Here is a 14,774-nt window from a genome sequence, read left to right on the forward strand (position 1 = left end):
ATCTGGTTGGTTTCAGGGACTTCCTGAAGTTATTGAAGTCTGCTTCCTGAGCGTAAGGAGCTTCCTGCAGACTGAGTTCCATCTCTTTTAGGTTATGCTTAGAACTCCAACATGGAAGGTTGCCTTTGGGGAAAAAAATTTATTGCACAATGAACCCTTCCCAAGGTAGCTTTCCCTCATGTCATGAGCCCTCCCTTCCTTTGGAAAGGGGTACCCAAATGGGCACTTCTCAGCTTCTATTGAGAAGCTATGGAGCGGCTTATATTGCCTGTTGTAGCGATCACGTGTGACACTGGCTTCTGAACCCCGCTAGCCGTATCCCCTGGTTTCCACCTTGCCCTTCATCAAGCCCGCACGACTCATTTCATCATCTGTAGCTGTCGATTGAGATTCCTGTCTTGCTTTCGCACATCTACAGGGTCCGCCTGGACACCAGAACGTACTCCTAAGACACGAATCTGCATAACTTCCCACTTAAAAATTCTCCAAGTGACTTCATGAAGTCCTTGGTGTGGCATTCAAAGCGCATCATGATCTGATTACCAGTCTCTCATGGACAGTCCCATCTCGAGTCTGTCCCATTCCAATGTTGTTCCATCTCTATATTCCCAGAAAGACATTTCCCTGCGGCTGTCTCCAGTTAGCACCTGCTGTCTCTTTCTCTAGTCTGCCTCCCTTCTCTTCCCCCTCCTCCTCCCTCTCCTCCTCCTCCCATTTCCCCTTTTCCTTCTCCCCCTTCTCATCCTCCTCTCCTCCCTGATTCCTCCTCCTCCCCTCTTTCTCCTTATTCTCCCCCTTCCCCCTCTAGGGTCTGTTACCAGCTCAATCTGGGAAGCCAGAACACCCTCCCCCATGAGTGGGGTGGGTTCCCTGTCTCTCTCATTGACATTTTATTCCTCCAGTTGCTCAAATGTCTTGATATAACACTTGCCGTGTGCCAGGCCCTAGGTGTGACATGGTGCAAAGGAATATTCTACCTTCTCAAGGATTGTCCACCTCCACTGGGGTAGATGGCTGTTGTGTTTCTACTGCGAGCTTCTTGGGGACATGTCCCTGCAGCGTTCCTTCATCCCCAGCATAGGAGGGGCTCACAGTGGTGCTTTCTAGAAGGGTCAGGACATGCGTGCCAGACGATCATGGTTTCCTCGGCATTCCTTAGGCATGCCCAGTCTGCTACACAAGGCACCTGGTCATTGCAAAACAGGGACCTGGGGGACTGATGGGATGGTGCAGGTGGAAATGGCATGAGGAGCTGCTTTTAGATGCCCAGCACCCACATACAAAGTTAGCCATAGTGATAATTGCCTGTAACCCAGCCCAGGATAGGTAGGGAGACAGATCCCTAGGACTCACAGGCCAGTCAGTTTATCCTAAGTGGGAAACTCCAGGCTCAGCAAGAGAACCTGCCTGAGAAAATAATGAGGCTGAGTAAGGCAGACACCTGCCGTCAACTTCTGGCACACATGAACACACACATACGCACACACATGTACATAAGCACACACTTTTTCACATGTGTATACCCACAGTCCCCTCCATCCCCCACATGAAATTAAAAGATAAATTAATTTAAAAGGTGAACATCTGGACTGCTTTGGTGATAGGAGACAGAAATGCCTCCAAACACTCTGACTGTTCCCCCAGCATCTCTACGTCATTAAACCAACAACAACAAAAACAAAAAACAAAACGCTTAAGCCCAGAAACCTGGTGACTTGGCTATAACTGGGCTGGGGTATTTTGTGGGGGCATTTATGAGTTGAGGTGCAGAGTCTTTCTGCTCCTGGGCCCAGCTTCACAGATAGAAGCGCCTGGGCTCGCAGGCTGAGCTCAGGTCAGACAGCCACCAGCCTTCTCTCCGCAACTGTTCCCCTGACCTTGGGGAGAATCACTTCCCAAATTACAGCCTCCGCTCTGGGAGTGTTAAACACAGCGCGGAGAACACATAAATTACGTAAGGCCCTTCCCATTGCCTCTGGGTGCCTGAAATAATGTCACATTTCTCCAAACCAAAAGGTACACTGTATTATTAAAACAGGCTGGCATTAAAAAAAGAACTGTAGCCACGGTGGCTGTCAGACTCCCAGATGCCAGAATAATAAACCCGGAGACAGGATTCATAAGGCGCGAGGGGAGTGAAGGGTGAAGCCGGTTTTGCAAGAGCGGTTTTAAAATGGGAGGAGGAGAAGGAGGAGGAGGAGGCTCATTTTCTCGGAATATTGTATATTCCCTGTAATCTTTACTACTGAAATGCGGCACACTGTCTTGTTTTCCTCCTGGTTAGAGGCACAGTGAGTTGCGCTTTCTGGGCTTGAGAGTCATTTTGAACTCTCCTGTTGGCCCTTAGTCTGTGTGTTGTACTGTGTGTGTGTGCGTGCGCATGTGTGTGATGTAGCCCAGGCTGGCCTCGTACTTGCTGTTAGACAAGGATGACCTTGGATTCTTAGTCCTCCCGCCTCCACCTCCGGAGTGAAAAAGTCCCTCTCTGGCACCCCACCTCCGTCTCCCTCTCCATGCCCTTCCTTCCTTTCATCTTGAATCCTATAAATAAAGCCACTTCCTCAGGTGAACTTTTAATTTATAAAGAATTAGTGATATCCCAGTCTGCCCTTGGGTCCTCAAGGCCATGTGAAAGCTCTTTTCGGGGAAAATCTGTGTAGGCTTTGAGGCTGGGCCTTTCTCCACAGGAATTTGTTTGTGTTACAAAGTCTAGGGATATGGTGGTCTTCTCTTGCCATGTAAAATGTGGAGGGGGCATCATTTTCTTTGCCAACAGTGGCCAGCTATAACTCTTCTGTGACTCTTCATACTTCAATGACTTTGGGTTCCTGGAGACAAAGGTACAGCCTATACTCGTGTGTGTGTGTGTGTGTGTGTGTGTGTGTGTGTGTGTGTTTGCGTGCACATGTGTGTTTATACATGCACATGTATATGCAGGGGGCACCGTGGGAACTTCGAGTTACCCCCTCAACCTCCCTGAAGCTGCTAGCAGACCACCCTTTGTGGGTCAGCAATAATCATGCCTTGTGTATTCCTCAGCTCGATTGTCAACTTGCCCGACCCAGATTTAGGGCCTGGTACTGCACACCGTGGGGCACACTCAGCACACACGGGACATAGTAACTGCTTTCGAGGGCGAGGAAGACTCAGTTCTGCCCCTGACAGATGAGACCCTGTTGCCACCAAAAGTAGGAGCAGCAGGACTGTGGCCTTGATCCTGGGCTCTGGAGACCCCAGGTACCCAACCCTTTTCTTCTATCTCAGCCAGTCCTGGCCTGGCTCCCCCTCTCACCTTGCCACAGTCCTCTGACATTGCAGTGGCGATTGTCAGAGTGGAGTCTAAGACTAGCAATCCCGTAGGTGGGGATCCATGTCTGCGCAGAGTACAGTGGGGTGTGGCGGGGGCTTCAGGCCTGCAGCCTGTGTCCCGTGCTGTTCTGTGCATTGGGTGATGGATGGTGCTTCACATTGTGCAGTGAAGAAAACGTGTCTCCACAGTGGAGGACAGGCTGCTAAATCATCTCCCACTCAGCTTGGATCAAAGAAACCAAAACAGCCTGGGTCTTTTTGTGGGCAGGGCATCACTGGGGCAGCTGTGGGATGGTGAAGATTCTTATCAAGGGGTCTGTTCCTAGATGCTTTTCCTGGGGAAATGCTACATGTAGAGTCTCTGGGATTGGAGCGGGGAGAAAGCTATGCAGATATGAAGGGAGACGCACTCCACATGGCAGTGGGCACACAGTGTGGCATGGGCCTCAGGAGGGATAGTCTGGAGGGAGTGTGGCAGGAGAGGTTCCATATCTCAAGGGTCCTATAGGCATTGGAAGATTCACCATGCTACCACCTGTGACGGTGTGTGTAGCCACGCGAGAGGCGGGGCCTTTGCACTGTATCTGTCCTCTGGTCTCATTTGCTTAGTGCCTTGAGTCCTGGGAGCCTGGAGCTCCTACGGGCTAAGTTTCGCCATGGTCACTGAAGCAGTGTTGGGTGCTTCTTCCAACTGACTGTCCTGGAGGGGTGTGGCTCAAGTGGGGGGTGCCATCTGACCAGTCCCACTAAAAGAGGGGCACGAGGTGTCTGTATGTGATGGTTAGATGGAGGGGGCCTGGAAATGAGGCTAGAAGGGGAAAGGGGAGAAGATGGGGAACAACTTAGTGGGAGATAAGCCACAAGGGGACTGGGCAATCAGAGGAAGTGGGCACCAGGATGCTGAGAGGGCAATAACCCGGGCAGATGGCAGAATGACTGAGCGTGGTGCCTGGCACTGTGGTGCTAATGATGTGTCCTCCTGGAGACAGTCAGCTCCTCCCTGAGGCAGTCAGAGACTAAGCCCTCAGTGGAGGGGTGAGGGGGACTCTGATCCCCAGCCGTTCTTGGCTGCTGCCCCTTCTCTTTGGTTTAATGCCTGCGTTTATTTCATATTAAGGGGAAGTAAGTACATCCGAGGCACAGTATTTATTTTTGTTTCTCATTTTTTTCTTTCCCTTCAGGTTGAAAAGCTACCTGGGAGAACATAACCATCTCTTGTGACCCCGCTCTGTCTGGGTACTCCCCACCCCGAGGAAGCTTCTTTGGGTCCTTGGTGTCCCCACCGCCCTGTGACAGTAAAGGGGACAGCACTCCAACAGGTAAGGCCACGCTACTCACCTGCTTCTGCCTAGGCGGTGCTTGAGTTTGCAGTGAGAAACACTTTAATATGGTCACTTCACCTTCCGGAAGATGTGGGGCGGTGGCAGGGCATCCTGTACATTTGTGCAAATGTACATTTGCGGTTCATTGTGTCTGCAGGATTCTGTGGGTTGGTTAAGTCAAAAAGAGTCAACGTTCCCCAGGAAAGTGCGGGGTTGACTTTGCTCTCCACCATCAGCGTGGCTTTGGGAAGGAGAGTTGTCAGACTGTGTGGCCTGTTGCCAGTTGTCATCATGAAATGTTCCAGGGGGCAAGGTCGGGGTCTGACAATCCAATGTAATGCCTAGGTTGCCCTGAAGCGCCATGAGCAGCTGCAAACCTCTGTCTTACTGGTGACGAGATGCAGTTTTTTCCCCAGGGTGGGCAACAGGTCCCTTCTGACATGAGCCACCGGGGCCAGTGTCACACTTGCTGGCTTCAGACACAATCCACAACTTCACTTATTTTCCATGCTGGTACAGGGCCCAGGGACACCTGTGCGTCCTCCAAAAGCCCCACAGTGCTTCAGTTTTGATAGGCTCTGAGGCCTGTTTGTAGACGCCCAAGAAAATGCTACATATATGATTTCAGTTTTATATAAATGGCACACAGGGGCAAGGGCTGTAAGAACCCTGGGTACCATGCAGCCATGCTTTCTCCCTGAGATGTTAGGGAGCCCCATCCTCCTGGTCCACCTGCATGTTCACCAGCTAGGAAATACCTCAAGCTGTGTGAAGGTCAGAGGTCAGCTTGCAGGCCAACCCCACCATGTGGGTTCTGAGGAGGGAGCTCAGGTCAGAGCTTGGTGGCAAGCGCCTTTGCCTAACCCACAGTCTCTCTGCTCTCCAGTGGTGGCCTTGGTGGTGCCCAGGTAAAGTGGCAACCAGAAATAGGGCAGTGGGTGGCTTTCTCAGAGCCCATTGCAAAAGTCTGTAGGAAAGAATTACATATGACGTTGAGGGCTCTCCAGGGGCATGCTCACTGTCCCCTCATGGGTGGCTGAAGTTCCCTTCCCTGGGTTTTCTTCTTCCACCAGGCTCCCTGGTCCCCACACTGCTCTGTGTTTCTCACGCAGCAATGTAGCCTGCCCTTTGATCATGTGACAATGTATACACTGTGTATAAAAGGGATGAGCCCTCTGTAGACACTGTGCTTGGACTTTTGAGTTTTGATCTTCTCCTGGGCTAGGGGCTGTGACAAGTTGACGCAGGACAGTTGCAATTCTGATCAACCGTGTTGTCACGAGGGGAAAAAGTGACAGCAGGTTGCGCGGACATGAGGATACTTATGAGGTCAGGCATGGTAAAGATGTCTTCGCATTTCTCCCTGGGTAATAGTTTATCAGGGTGCATCCTGTTGTACATTGAGGTGTGCCTATGTACGAGCAACTCTGATGAGCCCAGCCCTATTTCAGACTCTGGAGATACAGAAGAAAGTCCTCACAGAGTTCACAATCTGGTGGGAGGTGGAGAGCAAGCTATGTTGGGGAACGAAAAGGCCCCAGGGGACAAAGGAGCTTACCAACAATGGGGGATGTAGGACAGGGTGGTGTGGTAAAGCAAGGGAGCGAGAACCTTCCAGACGGGGCACGTGGTGTCAGGGCCCCCAAGTAGGGATGAGCTGAAGCATCTAGAAGATGGGTATGCAGGGCTGTGTGGCTGGGTGTGGAGTGGATTAAGTAGACATGAGATCCAGGGCCCTGGGCCGAGGCCAGGGGCCTTGGGGGTGGAGTGATGCTCTTCTGTTAAAACCCACAGCATCACTAAAGGGCTCTGAGTCAGGGAACGTCCCTGTGACTCAAATCTGACAATGTTGCCTTCTGCAGAGGAGGTCAAAGTTGAAGCTGGGCTCAGCTGAGGGCTGCTATTGTTCTTGAGTAGCAATCCGGACTGGGGACTGGACCAGAAGTGGATGTCCGGCCAAATTTGGGCTGACTCTTGTGCCATGCTGACTGAGATGGCCCTGTGAGCCTGAGCCATGCTGAGAGGCCCTCGTCACTCCCTTGTCACTCTGAGATCATGGCTTGTGGCTCCTAAGAGCCCCAGAGGAGTTGTGTTTTGCAGATGGCCTCAGGCAAGCCCTAGGTCCTGTCGCTGGATGCTGGAGCTCCTGACCCTACTCCTGGGCAAGGACAGCTGGTCCAGCTTCACCTTCTGTGTCCCCAGCAAGGTACCTCTTTGGGGCCATTAGAGCCAAAAGCAGAAAGCCTAGCTGGTCCTCAGGATGGACCTGGGAGGTCCAGGGTACAAGTGCCTTTGCATGGACCTACTTTGTGTAGCGCACTCACGTTCTGACCCCCGTGTTTGTAGAAGGTAGCTATGCTGCACTAAGGTCCGGCTGTATATCTGAGAGTCTTGTCCTTCCTCGGGGTGAAGGCAAGGGGAGTGTAGACTCATGATGGTCCATCATCTGAGTGAACACAGCACAGATGTATGTCCCAGTCACCTGTATGTGACCTAGATAGTCTGTCTTTTCATCAGCTCTGAGAGGGCAGGAGGCAGGTCTCTGAAGGAGAAGGTCAGGCACATGGGTGAGTGGCCAGGCATGTCAGGCTGCCGACTCCTGTACACACTCCCCGCACAACAGAATGATGCCAGGTGATGTTGAACACACCTCTGGGGCATGAGAAGCCCTTGCTCTGATTCCTTGGAGGAGAGCTTCTCCTAGAGTAGTTTGAGGTCAGAGATGAAGAACCTGGGCCAGAAGGGCCTGCTGGAGCTTGCGGCCTGTGCAGAGCTGGGTCACAGTTCCAGGAATGGCTTTGACACGCAGGCCACCTAATGTGATCTCCATCACTGTCGACATGTCCTTGCTCAAGGGAAGACGGGAGAAGCAATGGTTTCCTCCTGCCTTTGACACTGCCCTGTGCATTTCTTGTACCCTGTAAGAGGGACCTTGTCATTAGGTCTTATTTAAAAGCTTTCCCCTTTTAATATGTAGTCAATTCGGATCTTAATATGCAGCCAGTTCCATTAAAAACACGGGTGGACATTCATCAACAGAATGGGTGTTGTCGTGGCCAGGCTGTGGGCAGTGGTCCATATGACTCCCTGGAAGGAGGCATCTGTCACCCACTGGCACAGGGGGCATTGCGTCGGTGCCGCCACTCTTCCATGCCAGTCCCCATACTCTGAGATCCTCCCAGCCACACGTCTGTACACTGTTGGTGTCACTTGGAGGAGCCAGGCTTGTGGCCAGCTGTTCTTTCTCCAGATGTTGCTAAGAGGCGAAAGTTGCTCACGTTCAGGAACCAAGGGGCAAGTCAAGTCTTCCATCTGTCTTCCGGGCCCCTCACAAAGGACAGTAGGCAACTGAGACTGGGGGCCCCAAAGGTTGGGGCGGTGCGTGCATGTTCTCGGTTGAGCCGCCGGCACCCTACAAGTGCTCAGCGTTGGAAGACATCCATCTCCGAGGCCCCCTCCCTTGAGCTGCATCCCATGAGGACAACAGGCAACATCCCATAAATCATCTCCGAATGAGCGTTTTCCCTGCACTCATCCATCATGCCTGGCTCTCCTCTGCTTGTTTTTAAAAGCTGTTAAACCAGAATCCATCACAGGGGATGCCGACACCTTGGGCTCAGCTGAACACAGCCTACCTAAATCTGTGTGGAAGACCCCCTCCACCACCACATCAGCACCAAGGTCTCTTGGTGTGGGGAGGAGGGTGATCGTGGCTTTACCCAGAGATAGACCTCCCTGTTGTCTGTCTGTCCAGAGCCTGCCCTGCTGCTTTGCAGGGCAGTGGTGCCCATCTGACCCACACGGGGCTTCCTGGGAGGGACTAATGCACTTCCCTGGGCTCCCTCTAGTACCTGATAGTTTAATTAGGGGAAAGGCACCGTGGTTATTCGTTTGTTGATAAATGTGCTTGGAGAGGAAGTCTCAGTGGTGTGGAGCTCAACCCCTTCACTTCTCTGAACGTTTTTATCACTAGAATGAGCACCGCAGTTACACTGAGCTCACCCCAGGGACCTAGACACCCGTGGTTGCGTTTCCCTTTCTCCACCCTGCCACCACCTCCTGACTTTCCCTCCCCCTCTTCTTCCTCCATCTCCCTCCACCTTCACCCCTCTCCTTTTCTGCCTTCTCTTTTCCTCTCTGCTCCTCTTTCTCTTCCCTTCCCTCCCTCCCTCAGCACCTCTATTGCAGGATTTTCTTCATTTTAAGTTTCTCTGTATCTTCTTTGCCAGCCCCGCTAGCCCAGCTCCATGCTTAGCCTCACTATTCTGCCTTTCTCTGTGGTCCACAGTCAGGTGACATCTGAGGGTCGTCAGAAGGGGTGAGAAGGCACCAGATGTTGTCTTCTCCAGGAGAGCCTATGGCTGGAATCTTCTAGGCTTTGGGATGCTCCCCCAAGAGACTGGTGTTGGGTCTGCTCCAGTAGCTGCCTGCCGGTCCCTGGTCCCTAGACAGATGTCACAGGCCTTGGTGGCATTTGTAATATCTTCTCCCATCTGCCTTTAGCATCTCCTTTGTCCTTTCCTTTGTCTTGTATTTGTTAGTTCAAGGACAAAACTACTCACTGGTGTGGCTGTGACCCCTTTTAAAAAGTAGGAAACCAAGTCAATATGCTTCCTTCAATGGCCTTTGAGCTCTGCGGTGGAGCGAGAAAGGGGCAGGAAGGGTCACAGAGGATGCCAGGGAGTTTCCTGGGTCTCGACTCCTGGTGAAGCCGTCCAATTAGAGCGCATTAGTCGTCAGGGTAATTAGCATTAATAACTATTAATCTGCTCCAGGTGCTGCTCCCACCCGGGAGTGGAGGCCTCTGCCCCTGAGCTGCCTTCTGAGGAGGGGGACAGGGTGACAGCAAACCTCCGGGGCTGGGGGGGGGGCACTGTCACAAAAGGGCTGGTTGTGTTCAGGCTGCGTCTTACTGTCTGTCCTGTGGCTGCTGCAGAAGGAAATCCCAGCCTGGGTGGTTTAAAATGAGAACTCTGTGTTCTCACTCTGTCCTAGAGGTCAGAAGCCCCAGTGTGGGAGCAGCAGGAGCAATACCCAGAGCCCCTCTGAGTTCCTGTGGTGGTGGCCTCAGTGCTGGTGGCTGAGGCTGCATCTCTCCCAGCCTTGTCCTTGCCACGACGTGACTGTGCCCCCACCTGGCCCGCCCTCTGCCATGCGTTCTCTGGTTTTGGTTTTGTTGTTGTTGTTTTTGAGACAGGGTTTCTCTGTGAAACAGTCCTGACTGTCATGGAACTTTGTAGACCAGGCTGGCCTCAGACTCACAGAAATCCACCTGCCCCTGCCTCCCTAGTAATGGTATTAAAGGTGTGCGCCACCACTGCCCGGCCTGTTTTCATTTTACAAAGACCTCTGTCACTGCCTTAGGCCTCTACTCTAGTACAGCTTCCTCCTAACTGGATGGCATCTCTGAAGTTTCTGTTTTTATGTGTGTTCCATCACGAGGATTGGGGACGAGGACACGAACAAACTTTTGGGAAACGTTGTCTATGGCTGCTGGAGGAAGGGGTGGGCATCCCAGCACTGTAACCCTGAGTGGGCCGCCCGACACTGGAGTTCCTTGGAACACCTCTTGGACTGTTGACGGGTTGGCATAAAATGTAAGAAGAAATGTCCTCCCCTGCTGTAACGGAATACCCGAGCCTAGGCTACTCATAAGGAAATAAATAGTTCACACATTTCCAGAGTGGGAGGTCCAAGAACACAGTGCCAGAACTGAGGCCTTCGTGCAGCACCCTGGCAGGAAAGACCAAGCAAGTGTCAACGCTTGGGTCTGTCCCTCTCTCCTTGCAAAGTGACTAATGCCATCCTGGGGTCATCCTCATGACTTCACCCAACCCCACTTCATTCCCAAAGGTCCCACCCCAGATATCTTCATTATAGACACTGGATAATAAGTTTCAGCATAAGAATTTGAGAGACACATTCCAATCATTAGTGAAGTCTTGAGAGCCCCAAGACCCCTAGGTCCTGGCCAGACAGAGAGGACGCAGTGATAGCTCATATTGATTGCAAAGAGAACCTGGACACACCTCCATAACAGTGAAAATTTATCCCTCTCTTCTTCCAGCCCAGGCATGCATTTGCTGTGTGTGTGCATGCATATGTGTGTGTCTGCATGTATGTGGGATAACCATTTCACCCCAGGGATTCCATCTCTGCCTCCCTAGTGCTGGGCTTTTAGGAGGCTGCCACACTTGCCTGGCTTTTCTGTGAGTTTCTATGGATCAGAGTTCTAGTCCTCATACCTGCACAGCAAGCGTATGTGGCCCGCTGTCCACCTAGCCCGGGAAAATCATCCTGAGAGCCAATTAAGAATAACATAGCTGGACCTTACCCTGACTCTAACAATAGCCTGCTCCTGACACGATTCCAAGTACGCATGCTCGTGTAAGGAGCGAGAAGCCAGAGTCTGGCGTGCAGGATCTTAGAAAGGACTCAAGAGTGTGACTTGGAGGAAGCTGGAGAGGGGTGCTGAGCAAGGGAGGGAGGAAGGGAGCCCGGGTGGGAGCAGTGAACTTGGGTTTCCAAGTGGGCAGGTAACTGCGGGGAATTAGAGCTTCAGGAGGCCCTTGCAGATATGGAGGCCAGAGGCAGGGCTTGGGAGAAGGCCAAGAAGAGGCTCCGGGGCTCAGAGCTAGAATAATGGAGGTATGCATTGCTGGCCCATGAGGGTTCTAGCACACAGAACAAATGCCATTGGGAGAGAGGACAGAGGAGCTCTGAACCACATTCAGGTTTACATGCGGAGGTCACAGGAGAGTCAGGTGTCCTTGGAGACCCTGGTCTCCGTCCGCTCAGTGCCTTTGTGTCTCACTTTCTCTAGAGATGGTGAACTACATGGGGTCAAAGGCCATATCTTCAGGGAGAGCCACTGTCCACAGAGGGAGGTACGTCAGGCTAGTGTCAACACAGAACATCACACAAGGACAGTCCTGTCCCGCTGAAATTATGGGCAGAAGATGCGACTTAGAAGACATGCCCTGGACAGAGAAGCTGGGAAGGGTTTTGTCGGGGTCTTCCTACATCCAGTTCCAGGGCCAAGTGTCTCATAATCAGAAGCCATGAGACTCCCAGTCCATGTCATCTAAAAGTCAGACATGGGGTTTGCTGGTGTAACTCTCAGATAGGAGCCCAGCTAGGTCCCTGTGTCGGGGTGCATAGACTGTCCAGTCTGTGCTTTTGCACGGACACTGCATACCATTAGAGGGACAGCTCTGACTCTACTCACAGGGTCGGGGGCAGGTGGGAGAATGTTATTTGTTACGGTTTATAAGGTTCCACCAATGTTTCAGGACTGGAACTTTCAAAGACACCTGTGTTCAGAAGAGCGCTGGCGCGCATCTATGAGGAAAGAGAACACAGAGGAGGGGGCAACGCTAGCTTGAGTTATGTTTGTATGTGTGTGTGCACGTGCGCATGTGTGCCTGTGTGTCTGTCTGTACATGTGTGTCATAGAAGAGAAGACAAAAGCCAGTCCTCCTGTCCTCTGCTGGGATAAACTTTACACCATTGGATGCTGCTGGGCCGTGGCTGGAAGTGCAGAAAGGGCAGGGTGTGGCCTCCTGCAAGCACCGCTGGGGGTCGGTCAGGATGTCACCACCCTGGCAGGGCCTGAAAGCAATCAAAGCTGAACCCAAGTTCAACAAAGAACAAAGAGGATGCTCCTAACATCCTATGAGGGGCGCCTCTGTACCCAGAGCCCCCCAAACAATGGGGAAGGCTCAGAGATTCTTCAATGTGACCTGCTGGTTGAGTGCAGGCCATCTTGTCTGGAAGGTTTGTCATCCTACGGGTGTGGGTGTCATTGCCCTGTTAACCATCACAACTCTGAGAAAACAGCCACAGGCCAGCTGCGATCACTGGACCATTCAGAACCAAACCCCACCTCAGTTCTCCAGCACTGACACTCATTCAGAACGTGCTGCTGGATAGTTCAGGTCAACACTACTCAAAGCAAGGTCCACATACCAGGGCCCACCTATGAACCACGGCTACTGGTCACATGACTGAATAGTGCACCTGATCACAGTGCACTAGGCCATTTTATGTTTCTATAGCTAAATACCAGAGGCTGCATGTTATAAAGCAAAGAAGTTTAGTTCTGGTACTTCAAGGTAACAGTACTGATGGTAGTGGTGGTGATGGTGGAGATGGTGGTAATGGTGGAGGTGATGGTAGTGGTGGTGATGGTGGATGGTGATGATGGTGATGCTGATGGTGGTGATGCTGATGATGGTGATGGTGGAGGTGGTTGTAGTGGAGGTGGTAATGATGATGATGATACTGGTGGTGGTGGTGATGTCAGCAGGGTTGATTTCAAAAGCTTCCCTCTGGGCTGTGACATCTATCCTCTTCTTCATCTCACATTCTTCTTTCTGTATGCGTCTGTTCCCATTTCTTAAGTATGTCACTCAGATTGGGAGCAGGACCCACATAGTGATGCTCCTCATTCTCTTCAGATCTCTGCAGCCTGTTTCTATATATAACTGGATAAACATTGAGTATTAGGACTTTAGTGTATATGTATGTATATATATATATATATATATTGTGTGTAAACACACACACACATATATATAATATATATATTATATATATAGTGAGAGAGAGAATTTCAATGTGCAGCTCTGGGTGGTCTGAAACTCTCTATGTAGGTCAGGCTGGCCTTGAAAACTCAGAGATTCACCTACCTTTAGCTCCTCAGTGCTCAAACTAAAGGCGTGCTGGTGCTGAAGGCATGGGCCACCACATATGGCTTAGTATATGAATTTTTTAAACACAATTTAGTCCATTCCAGAAGGGCACATGAGAATTCTCTGCTGTGTTCTCACAACTAACAATGAGTCTTCTATTATTTCAATATTTAACATGAGAGATTAAGTTTTAGCAAGGTCTTACCCTATAGCCCAGGCTTGCTCTAGCTCAAAAACAAACAAACAAACAAACAAACAAACAAACAAAAACCCTTATGCTCAACTCCAAGCATGGCGACTATAGGCATGGCATGCATCATAACACCTGGCTTTAAAATGAAAATTTAAAAAGAAGTGGTTTCTCAGCATGGCAACCATGGCATTTTGGGTAAGTTCAGGCATGGCTACCATGGTATTGTGTAAGTCCTAACATGGCCAGTGTTGCATTGTGGGTAAGTCCTAACATGGCTTCTGTGGCATTGTGGGTAAGTCCTAAATGGCCACCGTGGCATTGTGGGTAAGTCCTAACATGGCCACTGTTGCATTGTGGGTAAGTCCCAGCATGGCCACTGTGGCATTGTGTAAGTTCCAGCAGGTTCACCTATGCTTTGGGGTTAGCTGACTGGGATTGAAGACAAGTTTTCTCATCTCTTCACCCTCTGCTGCCCATGGCAGTAGGAAGGTACCACAGCTGGCACTGGGTAGTCTTTCAGTGGGATCTATTTATAGAGCTGCCTGGTCTTGACTCCCTCACATTTCCTCCATCCTTTCATCTATCACAGTGCTGGCTTCTCCTGCTTCTCTGGATGTAGCTGTGTGTGGTGGGTCTCCATGATGGCCTTCTGAAGACCATCTTTGAAAGGGTGCCATTGTGCTTTTGTGGGTACATTATTTTGGATCTTGTTACCCTGTGAGAAAGGCTCTTGCTCTATAGCCCAGAATGGCCTTGAAATCTGGCAATCTCCTTCCTCCATCTCCTGAGTGCTGGATTTACAGCCATCAGTCAGCATCCTGGTTTTGCTCCCCAGTTCTTTTGAGCTGAGTCACCCCGGGAGACCCTGTTGCCAGGAGGCACCTCTTCCTTCCCAACTTGTATCACGGAGGAGTCCTAGGGTTCACGGCTCTTTCTCGTTTTCTCACATTGATGCTTAGGATTTTTGCTGACCCCGGCTGAGATCTTTTGTCTGTCTGTGAGGGAATCAGTTCTGCTGGGTTCCTCCCGTTGATGGAGTGTAACAGAAGGAGGAGATGTGATTGTTTTATACATCAGTGCCTCTCAGAGCCGGAATGCACACTGCCTGTGGTGGGCTGTGCTAAGGAGAGAGGAGATTAAATGGCTTGCCTTGGATGATGGAGAGGCATGTGGTACCATGATGGAGGTGTGCGTTTTTCCCCCGAGGGCTTCCAAAGACGGGATATTAAAGCCCTACCGCTGGGGAACTGGGCGTCT

General features: G+C 51.2%; 1 protein-coding gene across 5 annotated transcripts in view; it reads left to right on the forward strand.

Annotated features, from left to right (window-relative positions):
- Rbfox3 (RNA binding fox-1 homolog 3) overlaps positions 1 to 14,774 on the forward strand; it is a 421,435-nt gene that overhangs the window by 100,604 nt on the left and 306,057 nt on the right. For all 5 annotated transcript variants that reach the window (XM_075989932.1, XM_075989931.1, XM_075989935.1 and 2 more), the window contains exon 2: positions 4,491 to 4,628. The gene's annotated coding sequence lies outside the window, so the exon portion shown is untranslated. The remainder of the gene's footprint in view (positions 1 to 4,490; positions 4,629 to 14,774) is intronic.

Source organism: Microtus pennsylvanicus, chromosome 11 (genome assembly GCF_037038515.1).
Source record: "Microtus pennsylvanicus isolate mMicPen1 chromosome 11, mMicPen1.hap1, whole genome shotgun sequence".
Classification (NCBI taxonomy): domain Eukaryota; kingdom Metazoa; phylum Chordata; class Mammalia; order Rodentia; family Cricetidae; genus Microtus; species Microtus pennsylvanicus.